This window comes from Dermacentor albipictus, chromosome 1 (genome assembly GCF_038994185.2).
Source record: "Dermacentor albipictus isolate Rhodes 1998 colony chromosome 1, USDA_Dalb.pri_finalv2, whole genome shotgun sequence".
In the NCBI taxonomy this organism is placed as follows: Eukaryota; Metazoa; Arthropoda; class Arachnida; order Ixodida; family Ixodidae; genus Dermacentor; species Dermacentor albipictus.
The window spans coordinates 357,792,774-357,802,891 of NC_091821.1; the positions used below are offsets into that span (position 1 = coordinate 357,792,774).

The 10,118-nt window shown below is 45.1% G+C and overlaps 1 long non-coding RNA gene across 4 annotated transcripts in view; it reads left to right on the plus strand.

The window, feature by feature from the left end:
- Positions 1 to 10,118, plus strand: part of LOC135902072 (uncharacterized) — a 202,878-nt gene that overhangs the window by 165,193 nt on the left and 27,567 nt on the right. The window lies entirely within an intron of this gene.

Below are 10,118 nucleotides of genomic sequence, written 5' to 3' on the forward strand. Positions count from 1 at the left end.
TTGGGTATTTATGTGTACTAGTAAACTGTTCGTTGGATAATTAAAGTCCACTTTTTAATAAGATAATTATAATCCACTTTTTTCCATTAATTTATCGTTTCTTCATCCCATTTATTAGGCACAAGTAATTGCCCCTATGTTGTCCTTGGTGTCTGTGTTTGTTGGCTTCTCATGATATATATAAATATATATATATATATAGGATTACGTTTCTTCGGTTCTGTGTTTAAGTAATGATGCAGAAACCATCCATGATGACTGTCAATATAAGCGAACAGACCTAAGAAATGAACGAATAAGCAAGCTACCCAACGAACAAAGGGATGAACTAGCGGGAACCAACAAGTGAGTAACAACACCCCTGCACCCCCCCCCCCCCCCTTCGCCTCATCCCCGCAACTTCGTTGGGCGAGCCCAGTTGAAAAAGACAACAGGAATTCCTGTCACCACTACAGAAACTTCTGTCGCGACTACAAAAATTTCTGTTGTACGACAGAAGTTCCTGAAGTTTTTGTAGTAGCGATAGACATTTCCGATGTTACGACAGAAATTATGATGTCGCAACAGAAACATTCTGTCTCGAAGACCAAGATTTCTGAAGTCGCAATAGAAACGTTCTACGCGACAACAAGAGTTCTGAAGTCGTGACAACAGCTTTCTATCGTGACAGCGATTGTGACGTCGCAACAGAAAGATCCTGTCACGACGACGAACAGTTCTGAAGTCGCAACAACAGCCTTCTGTAGTGACAGCGACTCTGAAGTTATGACAGCAATTCTGATTTCGCAACCGAAACATTCGGTCGCGACGGCCAAGAGTTCTGAAGTCGCAACAGAAACGTTCTTTCGCGACAACAAGAGCTTATGAAGTCGCAACAACTTTCTATCGCAACAGCGATTCTGACGTCGCAACAGGAATTCTCTGTCAGGTCGACACATTTTCTGTCGTGGCGTTAGAAATGTGTCACTTTCTGTCGCAGCGACATAAGTTCTGACGCTGGGACAGAAGCGCTTTCCGTCGCGACGGTTTAAACTTGCAGGTCAGTTTCGCATCGTTGGTGTACACTGAACTTTTCTCTTGCGCGGTATTCATTCGTGCTTCTCTGAAGCCGACAGTGCTGATAGCACCGACACCTGTTATAAAGTCGACGTGGCTGATTGTTATAATTGTGCCGGGACGACGAGGGACCAGCCACGCCCTACTGGCTTCCTCCAAATCAGTCGTTGGTCAAAATCATATCACCTGCGGCAATGGCTGTGTATCCGTTTTGTTTTATTTGGTAAGATGTCGGCCTAGGCGGCCTTGTTTTTCGGTGGATATCCAGCTTCTTGAAGGACAGGTCATTCTTTGTGCAAACAGAGGACGGTGCGTCATCACAACGCAAAACCTACCGAGGCGTACCACAAGGCGGAGTCTTGAGCCCCACTCTATTTAACCTGGTGCTCATCGACATGGTTCATACCCTTCCGGAATCCGTCCATGTGTCGATCTCTGCAGACGATATATGCATTTGGTCATCAGGAGCGACGCGTCCTCAGGTGCGCGCCAGACTTCAAAAAGCGGCCACACTAACATCAGGTTATCTTCGAGCACGAGGTCTGGAGCTGTCCTGCGAGAAGTGCTCTATAGTCGCTTTCACGCGTAAAGCAATGAAACCATACGTTATCAGAATTAATGGACAGCCAATTGCCTACGAGAAGACGCACCGCTTTCTAGGAGTGATAATAGACCGAGACCTTTCCTGGAGTCCTCATATCTCCTACCTAAAAAGGAAATTAGTCATGATAACCCACGTGCTCAGATTTCTTGCGGGAAAGTCATGGGGTGCGTCTGTGAGTGCGATGCTCCAACTCTATAACGCACTGTTCCTCGGTCTCCTGCGCTATAGCTTACCTGTACTGGGTGGGACCGGCAAGACCAACCTCCGTGCCCTCCAATCTGTACAAGCTCAAGCTCTGCGAATTTGCCTTGGTCTTCCTAGATGTGCGTCCACGGCAGCAACAATAGCCATCGCGCATGACCACCCTATCAACACGTATCTTCAAGTCGACACTTTGAGGATGCATATCAGGCACTTCGCCCGACTTCCATCGCATCATCTCGCCTCCCTTCCTGCCGCTCGACCTCGTTCAGCGTTTAGCAAGATTATTGCCGCCAACAATGGAACTTTACCGTCAAACTTCACGCCTGCAGCACGACCATCTCAACCGCTGTGGTGCCTCCATCCACTCCAGGCTGTCCTTGTTATTCCCGGTATCAAAAGGAAAACAGAGATGTCAACTTTTGCCCTCAAACAAACCGTGCTTTCAGTGCTACATGAACAACACAGAGGACGCATCCACGTTTACACTGACGGTTCTGTATCCTCTAATAGTTCAGCTGGAGCAGTGGTGATTCCCACAGAGTGCGTCACCCTCAAGTTCAAGACATCTCACATTACATCATCGACGGCTGCAGAACTCGCAGCTATCCGTGCTGCTCTGGAGTTTATCGTTCAGAAATCATCACATTCATGGTCCATCTTATGTGACTCAAAGGCAGCTCTTCAGTGTCTGATGTCCCCTTTTAACCATGGACCTAATGAGCAACTAGTCGCAGACATCCGACTACTCCACCATCACGCAATCAACAAGGGACACAACATCATCTACCAGTGGATACCGGGTCACTGTGGAATTTCAGGAAATGACAGTGCGGACGACGCTGCCCGGTCGGCTCATGATGGCGCCCAGATTATACCCATACCACTGTCAAGAACAGATGCAGCCACAAGTCTTCGCTCCCTCGCCCGCGAGCTTACACAAAATCTGTGGAACACCAGTGACTTCACGAACGCACGTCTCCACAAATTGGATCCACGTCTGCAACTCCGCCTACCACCAGGGTTGCCACGAGCGGAAGCAACACTTCTGTGCCGCCTGTGGCTCGGCGTGGCGTTCACGAACTCATATTCATTCCGTATCGGAATGGCCGACAGCCCTACTTGTGACACCTGCGGCTGCGAGGAGACGATTGAACACCTCCTTTGTGACTGTCCCCGTTACGCAGTGCGAAGAACAGTGCTTGTGACCGCTCTCGCAAAACTGGACAATCGCCCCTTTACAGAGGAAAAAGCTCTAGGACATTGGTCCAGACGGGCTTCGGCACTGAAGGCCTTAAGGGCTTTGTTGAAGTTTTTAAGGACGTGCGAATTGTGTGACCGCCTTTGAACGTTGTAGAGCGTAGTTTCGCGTTACTCTGTGAATTTTCTTTTTTTTTCTTCTTTTTTTTCCTCTTCTTCTTCTTTCTCCTTTTATTCCCTTTACCCCTATCCCCAGCACAGGGTAGCCAGCCGGTACTTACACTGGCTAACCTCCCTGTCTTTTCCCTCCTTTGTCTCCTCCTCCTTGGTAAGATGTGGCACACAAGCTTGTGGACTTACATGTGCCGTTACACTGACACATTAGTTAATGTCGCAGAAATATTGCACAAGCTTTTGCAAAGCGAGAAAGATGTTTTGGGTTGTTCGCCAAGGTTGCGTGAAAAGCTGTCTCGCTCGCGTCTCATTAATCTGGTACAGAGCTGCCGGGAGAAGATAGTATGCTGTCAGAATGAACACTCATCCACGAATGTGCATATAGCTATTTTGCATTGAACTCACGAATTATATGGGCGCTCAAAAATGTAAAGCACGAGAGACAACTGTCGAAATTAGCAGTAACAACTCTGTCCCCGGTCCCCATTATCTATTTCTGAATTTCTTATTTAAGAGGGATATCATACAGCAAATTCGATGTTCTAGCACTCCACAATGTACCTGTCGATGGTAACAACACTTTTGCTCTCCTAGAGATGCGGCAGTTGACGCAGTGGAGTGAAAGCGCGCCTTGGCTCTTAAAATGCCAATGTAAACATCAACGCAGACAGAGCTTCTTACTGTCGACATAGCCAAAATGTATACTTGGAGCCACGTTCAGCCTAGCACAAGTTATTAATTGTGCTAGGCTATACATCTAATGCTTTCACCGAATCTTTGCAACCTTCGTATAGTATTCAACTTTTTAGCCCACGAGGCGAGACAATATTTTTAGGCCTGTTAGTGAAGGTAGGCTGGGCTTAGTACATCTTTATGTGCGGCAAATATTGTCTCGTTTCTTCTTTTTTAGCGATGCTTCGCATCCTATCATTCTGTCATACATGCAAGTCGCACTTGTTAAGGCGTTACCTTATTTAGTTGTTCCTTCAAATCTTCGCGTTTATGCTTGTGGGGGTTCATGCAAGAAGGTCACTTAGCGGTTCGTTCCCACTGAATACTTGTACACTTTGCCTCGTAAAACTTTATACAAAGATTTACTGTGCATGCTATTTCCGCCTCCATTTTACCGATCACTATACATTAAATGGCCAGGCCACGATGTACTAAAGCGAGTTCGCAAAATGTATTTATCCCCTTGCTGCAAAACATTCTTTTATAAACTTCATAGTGAAATCATACCGGTAAAAACAGGGCTACAAAAAAAGGGTGTCTTTCTCTCTTCTGTTAACTGTCGCCTTTGTGATGTACCAGAGACAATTGAACATTGCATTATTAGCTGCACTGATGTCATCCTATTTTGGGATGTCCTCCAACGGACTTTAAAAATCTACTTTGAGATTAACGCTCATGCTGTGCGATACCTGCTGCCAACCTCTGATAATAGCGCACCTTTCGACGTGTTTTTTCTCATGGAATGCACAGCTTGTGGAAAACACAAATGGTGGACCAAAACGCCGAAACGGTGGTACCTACAAGAGTACAGTTTATCCAAATGACACTACACCTAAAACATGTTTATGATGGACTCGATATAGAACCGGACTGGTACTCTTTTGGGGGACATGCTTATCCTTACCACCCTTCTAAGGTGAACCCAACATTTCTACTCACAATATGAACGCTGTCTTTTCTGTATGTGACTTTCAGTGTGCCCTCCATTCTCCGACTATGCAAGACTGGTGAATGTCGAGTTGAATGCTACTGTAATAACTACCATGAAGCCAAGAAAAAAAATTGGCGTGGTGCAGTTGTAAGATGCTGGGTTCGGGATCCTCACGTCCCACGTTCGAATCCCCGGCGGGGAAGTTTTTTTTAAAATTTTTTTATTAACAAATTTACGTAGCCTTAAAAAGGTCTCTCTCAATTTTCAATTAAATATTGATCAAGAACTACAGAACTTTCGACTACAGTACGTCACACTACAGACAACCGAACGACAAAAAACAGAAACAACGTCCCAAAATACGACAGACTGAAATTTCCTGTTGAGTTTTTCCAGTGGGAGAGAATGCGCTATTTCTCTCGGTGGCTCTGTATGGACTTGTATGCTGTACAAGTCCGACAACCGACTATTAACCACCTCTCACCACAGGGAAGCTGACCACTGACTGCCGCCAACCACGAAAATGAGCAAGAGAGGCAAAGAAATATACTCGCTTTAATAAGGAACGAGTAATATGATCAGCACATCGCCACATATATTCTCCATGTCAATTTCACTGAGGTCTGCTACCAAGTTATAGGGTATGTGCGCATCATATGTGTCGCGAAATTGTTCGCTCACCTAATCCAGATAATCACATAAAGGGGTTATTTGCTGCTGTTTACCAAAATCCCCTTAACAATGATGTGTCATTTTGCACACTGCGATTTCTTTAGCTAACGGTGTCTTCCACTAGAATGGAACTGAGTTCTCAAGGGAAGTTACTTAATATCGCTTAACCCTTCCCCGTGCGCAGGGTAGCAAACCGGAATTACCTCTGGTTAACCTCCCTGCCTTTCTCTGCATTATTTTCTCTCTCTTTCTACTTCGCGTTCCGCTTTACGTAACACTGAAAAGTATTCTTCCCAAAAGTCTTCATATCATTAACACTCGTCGAAGAAGTGCCTTTTGCCCTTTTCGTCAAGTTGTTCTTCGACCATTTCGAACAAAAATTATCTACTTAATTCTCTTCGGAAATGCCCTACGTCTTTGTTCATCTTCAGTTCCGTATTTGAACCATTCCATTGTTTTTAAAACATTATTGTTTCCATAAAACAACACACAAAAGCGCCACAGGCTAATGATTTTCTCACACACGCAAAGAAAATCGTTATTAAAGAAACAAAGATGCGACCGTTCCTTGTCTTTCCTTTGGCAGAAGGTGTCCGAGCTGAGCCGGAGGGCAAATATTCCTCTCGGACTGCCCCTTAGGAGTCAGCGAAAATCATAAGCGCTAAATTACTTTTCTTCCTTCCCCTTCTTTCTGTTTTCCAGGCACCTTAAAATAACGCGAGCGCATACTGACTCAACAGCGATGAACGGCGCGGCACAAACAACAAACCAATGTGAAGATAACAATGAGGGCTTCCAACTTTCCTCGCAAGTGCAGAATCATGCACCCGATTCCCTGGAAGAAGCACTTAGCAAAAGACGACGGGATATGGGCAAAGCATACGGAGCAACAACAAACCGCAATGCCTTGGCTTTTTCTATATAATGTATATGTGATGCCAAGTGTTACAGCAAATTTATTAAAACTAAGTGATTAAAATAATGCGCCCACTCTTAATTTGTTTTTGTTTACTTTAACCAGCCGTTTCTGAGCCTCGTGGTAATATCTCCTCCATGCTCAATGCCCGCGATCCTACAAGCTATTCGTTTAAGCCTGGGTGAATGCGATCTCAGTCACGCATCGATCAGAGCCCGCTGTTGCCAGTGAGACTTCGAGGAAAGCAAAAAGGAGAAAGAAATACCGCTTTCTTCCGGCCTTTATTAAGGAGGCGTTAAAATTGCTTTTTATCGCGAAACTGCCAGGCAACGATACCGCGAATTCATTGGTTTGTTTTCACTTTTTTACTCGCTCTCAGCACTTCTTCCGCAGTGTTTTTTTTACTCTCATATTCTTGGAGAGGTGCGTATGCTTCATTTGTTCTTTTTCCCAGCCTAAATTATTTATATACCTGTTCTCTGCAACTCATGACAAGCGCGAGAGCCTTCTTCACAATAATTACAACATGGCATTGTCTGTACAAAAGCGCGTGTTGCGCAAGCAGGCAAGCTTCGCAGAAACGACTGCAGATGGTTCCATCTTCGAAAGCGCTAGCTATATATTTGACGGATGTTATGTGGTGCCGCCCGTCTGTAGCTGCGTTATCCATAGCTATGTCATTCGTCGGTAACTATACAGGGTGTTTCAGGTAACTTTAGCCAGAGTTTAAAAATATACCGATGCACTCTAAGACGACACGACCAAATGCTTATTGCTCACTTTCGTATGTAGTATGTACCGAGTACCAATAATGTAACTACGCAGGCAATAATTTGCAGACAGTTCCACCCCTAAAAGAATGGTAGACAGCATTTAGAAAGGCAACTTTGTGTGTCCTTGTTTACATTGCATTTCATTTAGTGAACATTTCTATGCAAGAGTGGGTAAAAGCCATGGTGTAACGTTGTCCTAGCTCAATATTTCGCACACTTTGCAGTTTGCTAGACGCGGGAGTGCCGTTTCTTCAGCTATAATGGCAACAACGCTAGTACCAGTGGTTCTAAAAGAGCTATATGTGGCATCAAAATTCTTAGGAATATAGCGCGAGAAAATAAGCAGACCCGAGGGGCTTGATTTTCTGTAGTTACAGTCATACGAAGAAGACAATAAATTTTCCTATGATTTCTGTAGCGTCGTTGTCTATTTTTTCCTATAGTTGAAATTAAAAAGAGAAGCAGAATACAGCGATTTCTCCTGTTCTCAGCTCCTTGCTACTACAGCAGCAGACTCTCGTAGTGAACAACACCCCTTTCTCCACAACAACTGCTTGAATTGGGCGCGCACAAACATCGACCTCGTCCCTGCTGAATCGCTTGCTATGGCCTCTGAAACACACGCGCATGCTCATCCGTATGTATGCATCTCGCTCAAAACCCCGCATAAGATGCCATGCACTAACGCTACGTGATATAGTAGCTAGTGCGTCCGGCTTCTAGCGCGCACTGACTCACGAGCTCGAACTCGATTCCAAGTGGCACTGTATAGCGGGCAATGTTCTGTTCTACTTCGTCAGAGAATGAGAGTGAAGCTGAGGATGAGAACGAGGCCTGATGCCGACTACGTGATAACGAAAACGGCGTTACCGAACCGACGAGACCAACGAAAGGACACCACCAACCAATGCCCCCCCTCCCCCCTCTCCCCCGTCCTATACTGGCTGTAGCAGGAAAATTTATGCCGTGAAATAATTCAATTCCTGGCTGGTTGACCGTTTCCAATGCCCACTCTTGAACGAACGAACTCACAAATACGCTGGTGTTTTCACTAATCTATAAAACAGAGTAGCAGCAGGCTCGCGTGTGTGCCAGATACAGCTCTTTCACGTATGTCGACACCTGGAGGAATCATTATTGTAGGCCAGATAACTCTCACCGAAAAAGGTAGTTTGCGCAGGCTGCCTCAATATAATATTTCACGGCTAGCCGCTACGTGACTTTCCCTGGTGGCGTAGTGGCTCTGGCATTGCGCTGCAATGCATGACGTTGCGGGAACGAATCCTAGCCGCGGCGGCCGCCTTTCGATGAAGGCGAAATGCAAAAACGCTACTGTACTATGCATTGGGCGCATGACAAAAAAAAAAAGGCAGTGTGGCCAAAATTATACCGACGTCCACGAATACGGTGTGCCTCATAATCACAGGGTGGTTCTGACATGTTAAATCCCAAAACTTATACAGTTTCTTTTTGGCTGTGATATGCTTTTTTTCAAGGACGCGCTCCCCGTGTTCCAATTATTGCTTTTCTATTTCCTTATTTTTTTCTTTGTTTTTTTGTATAAAGTTATTTCCCCTGTCGCATTTCTACAAAATTGAAAATGTATCTTCTTTTTTTTTCGCGAATGCAATTACTAGCGAATATTTGGCATCAAGTGACACTCTTTTATTCTACTTTTTCCTTGTCGTGACTTGATGAAAACTATCCGAATGGAACAAATGAAAGGTTTTGCGGGGCTGAGGATAATTCGAGAAATGTGAACGAAATAAGGGAATCCAGAATGTAGGCTCTCAACAATGTATCATCCACAAAGGTTCTTAATTAGCACATGCACAGTCACAGCTGCCACATAAGCTAGCTCATTAGCAAATAAATCGTAAATCACTTTGTGCAACAGACAACTTACTACTGACTTACTGACTTAAATGTAGCCGGTACGAACGGGAACTACGTCGTCCAACAATGTCAAAATAAGTGCAAACGAAGTTGTGGTTCTCACATCTGTCATCACCATGTGGGCAGAGTCTGACAAGAAAGAGGAATTATATGAGAAAGACAGGGGTATTAAGCGGAAGACAAGCATCTGGTTTGCTGCCCTGAACTGGAGTATGGGACACAGAAAGACGGAAAAGAACGTGGTGAAGACAAGCAGGCGCTCGAAAAACACCATCAACGTACCATTTTTTTTTACTTGTTCGTAGAAACCGGTGGAATGACCGTGTTAAAAAAAGGTTGGGGGTTTTAAGAGCAGAACAACGACATGATAATGAGGGGAGCCGTGGTAAGTCTACAGGCTCTAAGCAAACATCATTCAGAATCAGTAAAAAAAAAGAGAAAGAAAAGACATGGTAAAATGAAAAATACATGAAAATTAAAATTAAATTATGGGCTTTGATGTGCGAAAACCATGATCTGATTAGGAGGCATGCCGTAGTGGAGGACTCCGCAAATTCGGGCCACCTGGGGTTCTAACGTTCCTCTAAATCTAAGTACACAGGTGTTTTCACATTTTGCCCCATTGAAATGCGGCCACCATAGGCGGGATTCGATACCGCGACCTTGTGTACCCAGCATGCCACATACACAGTACACCAACGTGAATATATATATATACAAGGACGACGCGGGCGCGCCGTGGTTAAACTGCTGCAACTCCAATAGGAGTATTGACCACCAATGGCTATCAGACCAGGCAAGTACTAGGTCCCATGAGCCGCCGGGCAAGGGGGCACGTATGCTGTGGCACACGCACCTGTTCGGTCACAACAGCGTCGTTCCCCGAGGGCTCGTAACTTAGAGGCGTGACTCGGTTTGTTACGAGATCATGGACCCACAAAAGCCGACCGCGCATGACTACCC